Raw genomic sequence first — 14,866 nt, 5'->3', positions numbered from 1 at the left:
TTAATAATTGTATTTCTTGTAGGAAGCAAATACCTCATAAGGACTTCTATTCTTACTGTATTCCTTGCCTAGGCCCTGATCACGACGTTGGTAATTTCGGTTTTGTGATAGATTTAACCAACACACTATTAAGCGTCGGTACAATTCTGCATTTCACTATTTTGGCAGAAGATTTAATTGCACGATGTCGGATAGCCATCCGACTACTGCAATTCAAAAGAAATGCAAAGAAAAGGACAGGCATCCAAGGTCCAAAACAGATGACGAGGTTTCTTCTAAGCCAGTTGCCGGTTCTCAGTGAGGCGCTTTCGCAGCCCCTGACACCCGCTACTTTAGAGCCACAGGCCGCTTCCGACTCCCACGTGGAGCCGACTAGGCCTCTGGAAACTCAAGGTATTGGAACCTCGGAAACTATGTCCTCAGACAGATCCGGAGCCGCTGAGCAGGCATCGGCTTCTGAGGGCGTTTTCAGGCCTACACAGTTATATGTTAAAACGACTTCAGCTTCAAAGGCAAAGACTAAAGCACCTCTAAAGACAAAGAAACAAGTACAACAGCCCCATGGACAGGCCTCCATGCCTAAAAAACAGATGCTTAAAATGGCCGAAGACCTAATTACTTTTATCAGGGGTTCCCATCCCCCTCCTGATAAGAGGCCTAGGCAAGAGACAGAATATGAATCTTCAGATCAGGTTTCCATTTCTTCTTATTCCTCTTCTGATCAGGAATACTCTCTTCCTCCCTATGAGGATTCTGATGCTGCAGAATCTATCCTTTCAGCCTCTCCTCCTGAGGATTATTCTTTTGGGGAAACTTTGCATACCATGAGGGAGCATTTCCACTGGGAGAGCCAAGATTATTCAGAATCTAAGAAAAGGCTCAGAGACTTCCTTGTACTACCTCAGCACAGGCCCCTTGCTATTCCACCTGTGTTAGACATTGTAGATGATGTATTTTCAGAGTCCAGTCTGACTCCTGTCTCTTTACCTCCAGCTCCTGTTAAGCCAGACAGATACTACAGGGTTCCTGATTCACATAAATTTCTTTTTAAGAACCCTGCTGCTGACCCAGAAACTCTCTCTCAGGGTCCCAAAGGGGTCAAGGCTTCCACTGCAAAAAACCCTACCCCCTCTGACAGGGATTCTAGGGCACTGGACAGATGGGGAAAAAAGATTTACACTTCTGCTACCTTGGCTGTAAGGGCTTTAAATTGTCAGTTTCATATGCTTAAATATCAGCAATATATTATGTCACTGCTTAAACAGAAAATGTTGATAAATTCTGAATGTGCAGAAAACAAAGAAATGCAGGATTTATTGCATGCAGCTGAACAAGTGGGAAAGCATACTTTGCAATGTGGTTTTGATTCTCTGGAGGCCTCCTACAGGGCCGCTGTTATGGGTTCTGTCATTAGGAGGCATGCTTGGTTAAAGGAACATAATCTGCCTGATCATGTTAAAGCAAAATTATTAGATGCTCCATTACAGCATGATACCTTGTTTGGTGTTAAAGCAGAAGAGGTGTTGAAGAAAATGGAGGACAAAGCTAAATCTATGCAAACAGTCAAGGATTTCTTACAGGTACAGCCTCCAAGATTTAGCAGGCACTGGCCTACAAAGAATTGGTCCTTTCCAGTGTCAGACAGGCCACAAAGAGGCAGATACAGATGCCCTAGAGGCAGATCCCAGCCCCAAGGCTCATACAGGTCTAAACAATGGGGTACTTCTACCTCCAAAAGCGGAGAAGACAAATCACAGCCATACAGGAAACAGTCCCAATGACTTCCCCCTGCCTGCGCCAAGCACTTATCTTCTGGCAGCACCTTTAGGGGGAAAACTAGCACTTTTTTCTCAAAATTGGCACGTAATAACCCAGGACAAATGGGTCTTGGATATAGTGTCACAAGGCTACAGGTTTCACTTTCACACCCTGCCAAGGGCAAACGGTTTGCCAGACCTGCCAAAAAATCAATGGGCAGAGGCACAAAAGCAAGTGTCATCCCTCATGGACATGAGGGCCATTCAGCAAGTACCACAGCAAGAGCAGGGACAAGGATTTTACTCAAGACTGTTCTTGGTGCCCAGAAAGGACAAACCCTGGAGACCAATACTGGACCTGTCTATTCTAAACATATATCTGGATATTCCAAGATTCAAAATGTTGACTCTGCAGCAGCTTCTGCCCATGCTGGGCAAGAAGGCTTGGCCTTGTGACTTTAGACCTAAAAGAGGCATACCTGCATGTCCCAATCAGACAATCATGCAGAAGATAACTCAGATTCATAGCTGGCTCAGTGCACTACCAATTCTCTGTGCTGCCCTTTGGCTTATCTACTGCACCCAGGGTCTTCACAAAATGCCTGGCTCCAGTAATTGCATTTTGCAGACAAAGAGGAATACAAATATATCCTTACTTGGATGACTGCCTTATTCAAGCAGAGAACAAGGACATTCTGCTACAGCATCTGGCATTTGTAAAAAGATTACTAACATGCCTAGGGTACACAGTAAACGAAAAGAAATCAAAACTAGTACCCTCTCAAGAGATAATATTCCTGGGTGCAAGCTTAAATACAAACTGCCCAGATGGCTTATCTCACGCCAGACAAACAAAGGCAACAGTCTACTTATTTCAAAATGTTGGCAACAAAGACCCAGTTATCTGCAAGAAAAATTCTGCAGGCTTTGGGCTTCTTGGCATCCTGCATTCTGCTAATTCCATATGCAAGACTGCATATGAGGAAACTTCAATGGTATCTAAAAAGTGTTTGGACACAACATAGCCACAGCCTGGAAACAATAATTACCCTCATTCCCTGCCTGCAACAGGAGTTTCGATGGTGGGCAAAGGCCTGTCACCACAACAAGGGGCAGCCATTCGCTTTACCCACAGCCAGGTAGATATTAACAACAGATGCATCAGATTATGCCTTGGGGGCCCAGATGGCAGGAAGATGTATTCAGGGCACATGGTCCGCAAGCAAAATGCATCTACATATCAACCAAAAAGAGATGCTAGCTGTTCAGAATGCCCTGACAGCCTTCAAGGATCTACTTCATCCGGGACAACTACTGATAAAGACGGACAATACTACAGTCATGTGGTACATAAACAAGCAGGGAGGCACTCATTCCTACCCCTATGCAGACTAGCCATGACTTTGTGGGACACAGCATTGACTTACCAAGTACATCTGCAGGCACAATTCCTGCCAGGAAAGATAAATCCTCTGGCAGACGAACTAAGCAGAAACCTCATGGATCCCCATGAGTGGAAATTGGATACACAAGTCTTCAGCATGACAACAAGGAATTGGGGATGCCCGGACATAGATCTATTTGCCTCCTCTCACAACTGCCAGCTACAGAGATTCTGCACAAGGACTTATCGCAAGCAAGCATGGAAAGTGGATGCTCTATCTTTCAGCTGGAAAAACTTAACAGTGTACGCCTTTCCTCCACTGCCTCTCCTCCCCAAGGTACTCTTAAAAGTCAGACAAGAGAAGCCAAAAATGATACTGATTACCCCAGACTGGCCCCGTCAGCACTGGTACCCATTCCTAAGGAACTTGTCTCAGTACCCAGCCTGGACATTACCTCAGATTCCTCACTTACTGTCCCAACACAACAATCACATCGTGCACAGCCAACTCAAGACCTTAAATCTGGCAGCATGGTGGATAATGTAGTCATTCAAAATGCACCTCTCTCTAAAGCGGTGATAGATGTTATTTTGGAGGCCAGGAGGCTTAGTACCAGAAAATCTTATGCTGAAAAATGGAAGAGATTCTGTGCTTGGAACCAGGCACAAGAGATTGACACGACTGTACCAAATATTCCTCAGATTTTGCAATATTTAACTGAGATGCTGGACAAAGGCCTATCCTTTTCATCAATTAAGATTCATGCCTCTGCCATTTCAGCTCATTACAATACAGAGCCACCTATTTTTTCTCATCCTTTATTAAGGCATTACCTCAGAGGAGCCAAAAACTTAAGGCCTCCAAGGAGATCACCAATACCTGCATGGGACCTCAATTATGTCTTGGAAAAACTCACCCTGCCTCCTTTTGAGCGAGCCGCTACAGCTGATATAAATTTTTTATCATGGAAAACAGCTCTGCTCCTAGCAATAACCTCTGCAAGACGAGTCTCAAAGCTACAGACACTCATGGCTGTGGAACCTTTTATCATTTTCCATCCAGATAGGGTTTCTCTGAGGACAAACCCGACATTTATGCCTAAAGTAGTGTCCAGTGTGGCCCTTAACCAAACTATTCATTTGCATACCTTTTACCCAAACCCACAGAATAAGGGTGAGAGACTTCTGCATTCTTTGGACATACACAGACAGCTGCGCTTCTACTTGGACAGAACCAAAGATTTCAGACAGACTGAGCAATTAATAGTGGCATATGCTGCAGGATCACAAGGAAAGGCTATCTCAAAGCAGACTATTTCAAAGTGGATAGGCCACTGCATTCGTTTCTGCTATTCACAACATGGCAAATAAGTGCCTAAGGGCATTAGGCCACATTCAACCAGAGCAGCAGCCACTTCAGCAGCCTTCCTCAGAGGAGTACCAACCAAAGACATTTTAGAGACTGCAACCTGGAGTTCAGTGCACACTTTTACAAAGCACTATCACTTACCACTCTACTCTAAATCCAGGGCAGGCTTTGCCACTGCAGTTCTGCAGGGCCTCATAGCCGCTCCTGATCCTATTTAGCTCCAGCCTCCCAACCTTAGCTTTGAGATTCAACCCAATTGTAATGACTGCAACAGTGAAACACGATGAACATACTACAGTTGTGTACTTACCATAAATGTAGATGTTAGAGTGTATTCACTGTTGCAGTCCAGGTTACCCTCCCACCATCCCCCTTATCTTTGCTGGAACTTATCTGTACTTCTCTATTCTATACAACCTATGTGGTGTATTTGCTTGTAGATGAAGGAAAAATTTACCTTGGTGCATGCATGCTTTATTGACATATTTTTAGCCTACCCTTTTGGGGACACCTGACATCTGGGGCAAGAAAAACTGAAGAAAATGGCGTTGGCTGCATCTTTTATACCCCTGGCGCACGGACGTCAGGGAGGAGGCGACAGCAACCAACGCCGGACCTAGACTTTGGAATTCAGGCCGACTGCGGGTAGCCTGCCAGCAGGATAACCCAATTGTAATGACTGCAACAGTGAATACACTCGAACATCTACATTTATGGTAAGTACACAACTGTACTTTTTAGATGGTGTAGTGGCATAATCTAGACAGAGGTTTCAATATGCTTTTCCACCAGAACTTTTATTTTATTACCTGGGATCACAAGGGTCATTGTAGCCAGAACTTGGGTAACTTACAATGGCAACAAAAACAGGTTTTTATAGTATGTATGAGATACATTTGAAAGTAGTCACAATGAGTAATACAAAATAATAGTTTGCTGTTAACACAGAACTATTTAAACAGAAACAGTACTATCTAGAACCACAGAAATTAAAAACATTTGTGAAGGAGATGCATTTAAGAAGCAGGTAGTAATTGTTTATTTCAAAATGTCAGTAAGTTTGTGAACTGTAAAAAAACAAGTAATCTCTGTGGTTATCCCCGAAGTCTCAAACAACCCACTAAACTAGTATAGTGGGTCCAAAAAACAAAACAGTGTAAGAAACTTCTGTGTGTGGAAGATTTTCAGTCCATATATCTCTAGTTAATCACTGTATATTAATCAGATCAGACAAAAGTAGTAGAAGTAACGAACTTAAACTCATCAAGTCAAAAAAATAATAAAAAATATATAATTTGAAATATTGTACAGGATTACTAAGTATTTGAAACTAATCCAAGCAAGGCAGGCAGTCTGTTTCCAGTTGAAAATCCTTTATTAAGTACACAGACAAGCGATCCAAGTAAAACAAAAATAACAGAATAATAGTTTCCTCACAAGCTTTCTAAATATATATATACTTTGTATCAGGCAAGGGAGTGTTTTTTGTGCTGTAAAACAAAGTGTTATTGGTACACATGTTAAATTCACATCCCTTCCCCCATCAGTGTGACATTCGAGCTGGTCCTGCCCTACTTAGTAGCTGTCATAATAATATAACCCTTATGTACTTTAAATAAAATTTATAGTGATGTGGTACCTCTTATTTAGCCAGATTAAGTAGATTATTAAGTCTGTGATTTTATCCAAGAGAATATACTACATGGCTGGAAATATATCAACCTTAGTCCATTTGGCAATAAAAAATATATATAAATATATACATATACACTTTGCTTGTAAAAAAAATCAATTGTAAAAATCATATTCTATTTTCATAACCTCTTGTTAACAAAGATCGCTTTCATCCTTCTACACTTCTTCAGGTCTGTGTACAAGAACCCTAAAAACTATCAGCCATGTAGTTAGTATATTGTCTTGGATAAAATCACAGACTTGGTAATCTACTTAATAATCTCGTTAAATAAGAGGTACCACATCATTATAAATATTATTTAAAGTACATAAGGGTTGTATTATGACAGCTACTAAGTAGGGCAGGACCAGCTGGAATGTCACACTGATGGGGGAAGGGATGTGAATTTAACATGTGTACCAATAACTTTGTTTTACAGCACAATAAACCACTCCCTTGCCTGATAAAAAGTATATATATATATATATATATATATATATATATATATATATATATATATATATATATATATATACATTGTGAGGAAACTATTACTCTGTTATTTTTGTTTTACTTGGATTGCTTGCTGTGTACTTAAAGGGTTTTCGACTGGAAACAGACTGCCTGCCTTGCTAGGATTACTTTGGAATACTTAGTAATTCTGTACAATATTTCAAATTATATATTTGTTATTATTTTTTTTTTTACTAGAGTTTAAGTTCGCTACTTCTATTACTATTGTCTGATCTGATTAATATACAGTGATTAACTAGAGCTATATGGACAGAAAATCTTCTACACAGAGAAGTTTCTTACACTGTTTTGTTTAAGATTGTGAACTGTGATACAGAAGGTAGATTGTAAACCCAAAGCTGAATGTGAAGCTTTATTCGTCATGGATGTCCTTTGAGCTATATGGCTTACTTTTTGATATGCTTGATGTAGTGTTTGCTAGCTCATAAGTCTGCCTTTTTTGAGAGAGCAACATAGTGGTGGTAAACACTATATCACCATACTTGAAAGTGTGTTTTTTGAGAAGTCAGTTTTCAGATGGAATATTTCACAGACTATTGTGAAACATGCCTGAGATTTTAAGGAATATCCCTGCCTAGAAGGACATGCTCCTCAATTTAGAAACTTTTTTTTTTTAATCCTGGTGACTTCAGAAATTTAAACTAGGAGAAGATAGTTTTGGCCTGTGGAGTACTTATCATATATGCAGTGTTTTCTCATTTGAACTTTCAGTTTTAAAAATGTATTCAGCAGTATCAGTGTTCCTTGTTTTAAAGAGTAAACATTGCAGGATTTACAAACATCTTTTAGATGTGTTTACAGCTCAAACATTTAGACTTTTTTGCAGAAGAGCTTTATATTAGACACGTAGGTGTTGGTGTATTGCAGTTGTCAGCTTAAAAAGGTTCCAGTTTAGTCAATGTGTGTGTTCTTATAATGTATGCCACCATTAAAAGCACATTTCTTGGTTACACAAACCTGGACTAAGAAGTTGTGAATTGTTGACTCCCATTACACAGTGCCAGCACTTCTTGAAGTGATGTCTGAACTCCATCTAAATAAGGTTAATAGGCCTTCCTGTATACATACCTGTCAGTCTCTTAGCACAAGAAATCTGGACAAAGCGTAAAATAATGGTGGGTACAAAGGGTCAGAATAGGGACATAGTTTAAATGTTGCTTTTATAAACTTAGAAAGTTGCTAGAATAACAGTATTATCAGGCTGGCAACCAGGCACCATAAAAATCCACTGCCAATCATTAGTGGACCGGAGTTCCACTGTGGCGACCCCTAACCGGGAAAAGCCAGAAAGACAAACAGACATGTTAGAAATTTGCTAATATAACAGGATTTATGTTAGCATGCATTTTCTGAAGGATATGAAGTCTGAATGTTGAATGTATATCATGATTTCATGACTTCAATCCTCAGTGATTTGCCAGAATACCACAAATTGAGGAAAAGATGTGGCAAAAATCTGAATATTCTGTAGAAATCTGGATTAAGAGGTATGGCTGTATAATGTCTAGAGTGCTGTGAGGAAAAGCAGGTTAGCCTAGCCCTAAACTTACAAACCTTTAATAGATTTAGGCTTAAAGACAATTGATCCATCAGAAGATTGGAAACGATACATATAGTTTGTACCTTGTGTTTTCTCATTATCTCTAACTTATTTTGAATGTGCCAGTATTGTAATTTTGAAAATGCTTTGTTATATTCTAAGACTTGCTACATCTTCAGACTATGCAGTTTTTGCTAATTAAGCAATGCAAGGCTGATCAGCAGTAAAAGAAGGGGAGGTTGAGTGTTGTCTTTTTTTTTGTTTCATGTGTTTTAAAGTGTCATGCCATAGTTTTCTATAAAATTGTTGCAACATTATGTAGGTTAAATATATTGGTTCGTCAGGAGTGATTCCATTCCTGATTGAAAAAATAACCAGTTTCTATACATAGCTGGCTCCACAATAAAGTAGCCAGCTTCAGAATGGTGTAACAGTTTTTTTTGCTTCTGAACTCTACTTTGGATAGTTCTGGATCCGAATTTGTGTGAAAAAAAGACTGTTAAGGTTAGGTGATGGTGGAAATAGGAACATGAGTTTTTCTCCTTCATAATGAAAACTCTAATTATAAGTTGGGGCTTCAACATTTCCCAGTCTTGCAGCAGATAGCTTATAGCACAGGATTACTTAAAACATCTGGTATATGTGTACTCAGGCAAGCTTATTACAGGGAAATGTGACTTTGGATTGCACTGACCCTTGCAGGGTCAATACGTACAAGTATGTTTTTACAGATGTTTATTTCTGTTTTTATACTTTTCATGTAATCATTTTTCCAACATTAAATTATTTAAATGTAACATACTATGAGGAAATAATGATCAGTCATATTTCCAGTGATAATGAACAGGCTTAGGTGGTACTAAGGCACATTTTAGTGCTTTCCTCCTCTTGTGTTGAAAATGCTACAAATTTTTTTTCTAGTACAAGTGTGGAATGAAGTCCAAGTCAAAGCCTGTAAACTGTACTATCTCAGGGCTTCATGTTAGCCTGCAGAATGCCTTTAATACTTTAAAGAGTGCATCTACAAATCCTACTTTCCTTTTCTGTGACTGGAGAGCAGGTTACAGAAGTATAAAATTCCTAGTTTATTTAATATTCATTGTGGCAGTTTTTATTCATTATGGTTTGTATTCTGCATTTTCTCAAATCTATATTTTTGGGGATAGAGGTACTTTAAATTCTTCTTTTGGTAATATTTTTAACATAGTTTTATTGACCACTGACATGGTATGGTTGATGTTTAAGCATAACTAATGTGCACACAGTTGTTTTAACCCACATTTTCATTATTTTCTGCTGTAAGTTTGAGAAGGACACAACCCAAAAAGTTAAAGCCGTTATTAATTTTCCTTGTGTTTGCCTTTATGCATTGGTATACAACAGTTTTCATTTTCTGGATGTCACAGATATTGTCATTGCTTAGTGCTCTTTGTAGTGCAGTGTATGGCAGAACAACATGTAGGGAGCCATGAATAGCGTTATAATTTGGATGACCAGAATACTAAAATGCAACTATTTCACAAGCCACTGGCTAGCAAGGTGATACCTTGGTATGTTCATTCAGCTGGACAGCAGCTGTTAGTGTCAATCAAAAGAATCAAAATAATGTGCACATTTAGTAGCATATTACTCTGTATGGGAAGAGTGGGGGATGTTGGTTTTTCTTACATGATTATAAACCCACACAGCCTAGTGTGTGCCTGATTTGGACAGCATCCAGTATATAACACACATTGTCTAACATAATTAAATATCGGGTCAATTATCTCTGACTGTGTACTGCAGTCACAGTATTGGCCGAGGTTATTTCAATAGTTAGAAATCCCATTTATATACTTACACCCTTGTGGTAATGACTTTACTTCCTTAACAAGCAGCTACCCTCAGTTTTAATATTAATATCTACTAAAACTCTACTAAAACCACTAAAGTCTGGCAGTTAGACGACTAATGCTCTGACCTGTTAATGAGCTGCTTTCTGTGCCAAGAGTACATGGTTTGAATCTTTCTACCTACATGTGCCTAATTTGTGACCTTTAGTAAGTCACTTATCCAGACAGTGCTTTGTGGCAATTAAGAACTTGGGCTAGGTTGCTTAATGATCTCCTTGACTGCATACCTAGTGACCACCTATGAACCTAATCAGTGAGATTTGATTTAATAACAGCAAAACCAGACAGTACTCTTAACCAGACAACATATTTTAATTTGTCAATATTATTTTAGGAATGCTAAAAGGAAAACAGCATTATTGAAAAGGAACCTGGTTGTAAATTTCCAACTATGACATAAAGGGGGAGATGATTCCTCACTAAGATATTTATAGTTGAAAGGCAGGTTGATGCCTGTTGAATGAAATCTGGCAACTGGTATGTACTTATTATTACCAGTGAAGAAAATGCATCAGCAAAGATGATTTTTTTTTTCATTTTGACTGATAGTTCTTTATAATTTACAGGTTTAAGTTGTAATTGTCACAGTGTGGTGAGGCCTAAGTGCCTTGAATCAAATGTCCAGATATGAAAACTAAAGTCTGTGTCTAAGTCAGTGTTATTGATCACAAAGTTAAAACAAGCAATAGAGAAAGGGCTAAAAAGCAGATATGAAGCACTATATAATTGAAAATGACATTTTAACAAAACTGATGCAGAAAGGCACATCAGCAGATGAAAAAAATTATAGTAAAACAGTAGCATAGGTTACAAGTCCATGTATTTACTGCATCAAACTATGCATTTTCAGTGGGACTTGATCCCTTTGGTCATACAGCAGACTTGTAGCACTGCAGTTCATCTTGGTACGCATTTCTGTACAAAGTGGATAGTAAAACATGTACAGTATAAATATTTCCTTTTATAATATGGCTGCCTTGGATATAACTGAAATATCTTTGTACTGCAAGTATCAAACCTGTTTTAAAGTTTTACAGCTGTGTTTTCATACAAGTTGTAGTATTCCCCTTCCTCTGTCATAGCTGTGAGCCAGAACAGTGCTGTTCTACATGCATTTTGGTAGGCGGATTTTATGCTTCAGAATTTTCAGTCTTCCAGTGCAGAGCTTTTACACGAGTATACCCTCTTACAGTCGAGTAAGTATGCACGTACTGTGGAGCAAAATAATTCAAAATATACTATTCATCTTCATCTTTCAGCAGGGTGTAACAGAAGTGCCAGAACAAAGATTATTTCTTGGAAGTCCCACTGTATATGATGAAAAGGTACATTTTGTATCATGCAGTAATACTTGTATATTCCTTTTATATCACTACTTAGCAATGTTGTTTTAAATGTGGATTTTTCCGGAGTTTATTGGTGCTAGTGTTTTATCTAAGCTGCTGGCTTAAGTGTTGTACTTAAACTGAAACTTTATATGAAAGCTGCATCCTGGTTCATGGAGTATGAGTTATTGTTAGTTGTTAAAAGTCTAAAAATTTTATTTGCCAAAATTAAGGGGGCACTAAAGATTTTATGGGTAGTGGGTCTACTCTCTCACCCCTTTTAAATATAGTATCCTGAGGCTTTATCACCTAAGGGTAAAATAAGTAAAATATTTATCCCATATCTTTGCACTTTTGAGCTTTTGTACTTCTGTCATTTTGAGAACTCTACTAGCATACTTGCATACTGTACTTTGCAAATGTTATCTTTCTATCTTGAATTATTAAACCTGCTTTACAAAATATTTTGCTGTGTTGGATTAAGATACTTTTTCATGCCTTGCATATATAAATGCTGTTTAACTGCAGTTACAGACTACTAACCAAATAGTTATTTGGTATGTGGCTTAAAAATGATTGTCACCCCCTTGGTGAACACTACAGTTAAGTTTGATGTTTAGGTATGAATCCTACACTTCACAAACCTGGCATGTGATGATAGTGAGGAATATGGCATACACGAGTTTATCAAGTACCTCAGCATTTGAGGATGGTTTGTATTTTTCATCCAGGGACAGAGTTGGATGCACTGTTCTGTTATTCCAGTTAAAGTACCATAGGTGTGGTGTATTTACTGTGAACACAAAAGAGAGTAAATCATAATACTTTGTTTTTACAGTAACGTCATTTCTTGTGCTGTAATATCACAATGCATTAATGCTAAGTTTCAAAGTCAGACCATGAAGAGTATATCCAAGCACTGTCATTTCTGAGATTTTGAATTTGCCTCCCAGTTGACTGATTTACATGTTGTTGAACATGATTAGTAGAACCAAGCTGGAGATCTGTAGCAAAAGTCTGGGCACAACTGTACATAAAAAAAAAACAGAAACAATCTGAAGAGTGTGTGTATGAGTTTCACTTTTGACATGACCAGAGCCCCATTGCAGTAAATTGTTGCAGTACTTTTCTGTGGCCTTACAGCATGATTTCTCGTAGCTGTACACCTTTTAAATGCATGGGGTTGTATGTCAGAAGTTAAACATTTCTTGTGCATCAATGAGGCTGTCATTAACAAGTCCAGTATGCCTCTGATGAAAAGTTACTAGTAAGTAAAATCTCTATACTAATTTCCAAAATGCTCTTGAGTTTGAAAAGAAGTGCACGTTTTGAGCAGAAATTGTTAAATATCAGAGTGTTCTGCAGGTAAATATTAGTGTTAGGCAGTTTTTTTATGCAACAACACAATCCCTTTTCCTATAAAATCTGAAATGACTTTTCACTGTTCACTTTTTGGTTTTTGTTTTGTTTTAGAAAACTTGTATCATTGACACTGGATATTCAGAATTATATTTTCAGATTTACAACTTGCAAGCCATTGTGTGCTTTAAATCATGTACAGTTGAAGGCTTTCATGCCTAGAGTTGTTTGGAGGTTTTATTAAATACTTGATGTATTTTCTGTAAATATACCTGGCTTTAACTTGAGCTGTATAGTAAAGACATATTATCTGTAAATATGAAGATGTGAACTGTTTTCCTTAAACTATAATACTTTTGTTCATTTAGAAAGGCACAAAATGTGTTTGTATTTATGCCAGTTCTCTGTGAAGCGCATCAGATTCTGAATGTAATACATATTTAGCTCAATAAATTTTAAAAGATTTTTTTATCTAATTGAGTACTTGATTTATTTTTTTTCTTTAAGGTGTCATCTTGTTCACTGCTTTTCTTTTTGGTGACATTAAAGGGAAGGCATTAGTCTCATTTGAATCTCATTAACAGTACTGACTTTTTTGTTAGCTTGATCAAATCCCTTTAAACCTTATTTGCTAGCATACTTCTTATAAGGGAGTAGCAGGATTTTTCAGATTTGTAAACCAAATGTCTTACTGGATCCATTCCATCCTTTTCAACTGGAGGAATGGTTACTGTAAGCAGTACTGATTCAGCATGTCAGGGCATCTCCAAGCTTGACTTGGTAGTGCAGAGGTTTGGAGCCCTGACTGAGAGTGTCCAGGGTTTAATTAGCAACGACTGCGGTGGTGGTGCTGCGGTAGCGTTGTCGCCTCACAGTACGATGTCCTGTTCGATTCTCAGCTAGAGCGTCTTCTGTGTGCAGACATGCATGAATGGGCTTACCTTCGTTGAAGGTTGTGCGTCAGAGCTGGCAACTTGGCACGTAAAAATCTACTGCCAATCATTAGCGGACTGGAGTTCCGCTGTGGCGACCCCTAAATGGGAAAAGCCGAAAGATGCAACAACAACCAGTGCTGGAAGAGCCAGGCAAGGAGAGGAAGAGTAAAGGAGGAGAGGAAGAGTAAAGGAGTCATGACCCATTCATCTCTTCTGGGGGTGGGAGAGGTTCGCTCACAATCAGAAGCACACTGGGTGAAGAGGTTTTCCCAGTGGAGAAACCACTACTCCTGCCACATGAGGAAGGGAGGAGTTGCTTGGAGGAAATGCGCCTTGCAGAAGTGAGGAGTCTGCCTCCATGGACAGTCTGTTGCATGCCACTAACCCCCCCCCCCCATGTTGTCAGGTGCAGGCAGTTAGGGCTGGGTAGACTATGAGAAAAACTTTAAACCACTCCTGATGGCCCCTGAAAGTCAGCCCACACCCTGGTGATGGGAATCAAATGAGTGAATTGATTAAGAGTGGGAGCAAAGAGTTGCAAAAAAATAGGATTTCCCCAAAGCTGAAGCTCCTCTTCTCACTTCCTTAATTCGCTGCACTTCCTTCTATTCTTCACATCTCATTTGCCTCTGATCCTATGGGGTGGATTTTCCATCACTTGAGCACTTCGTTGTAAACAAAAAATTGTTCAAATCTTCTTGCTTGTGGGGAAATAACTACCTGCTTTTTTTCTAAGACTTTTAATTAGATAGGCATTGCTTAATTTAGTTAGTTTACTTAATTTTACAAAAAAAGTTCATCAGAATAGATGCTCATTTCTACTGCCTCACTGGCATTTTAGTTTATGTGCCAAGGTAGCTCAGTACTGGCCAGCTTTCAAAAGCTCAGACTTCCCTTTATCTCTCTTCCTGTGACAGATGATTGGCTAAGCATTTCCTGAGAAGGAAGCCCTCAATGGTGACAGGAAGTGAGTATTCATCCAAAAAAAAGTCCTCTGACTCCATTCACAGGCTCAAGTGCTGATTTTTCTAGTGACGTTAAAGACATGCAGGTAGGTGTGAGCGTGAATGGGCGTGCCTTCGTTGAAGGTTGGGCA

Source organism: Protopterus annectens, chromosome 12.part0, assembly GCF_019279795.1.
Source record: "Protopterus annectens isolate FY-2018-M chromosome 12.part0, PAN1.0, whole genome shotgun sequence".
NCBI classification, from domain to species: Eukaryota; Metazoa; Chordata; order Ceratodontiformes; family Protopteridae; genus Protopterus; species Protopterus annectens.
Note: the sequence above shows the minus strand (reverse complement) of the source record.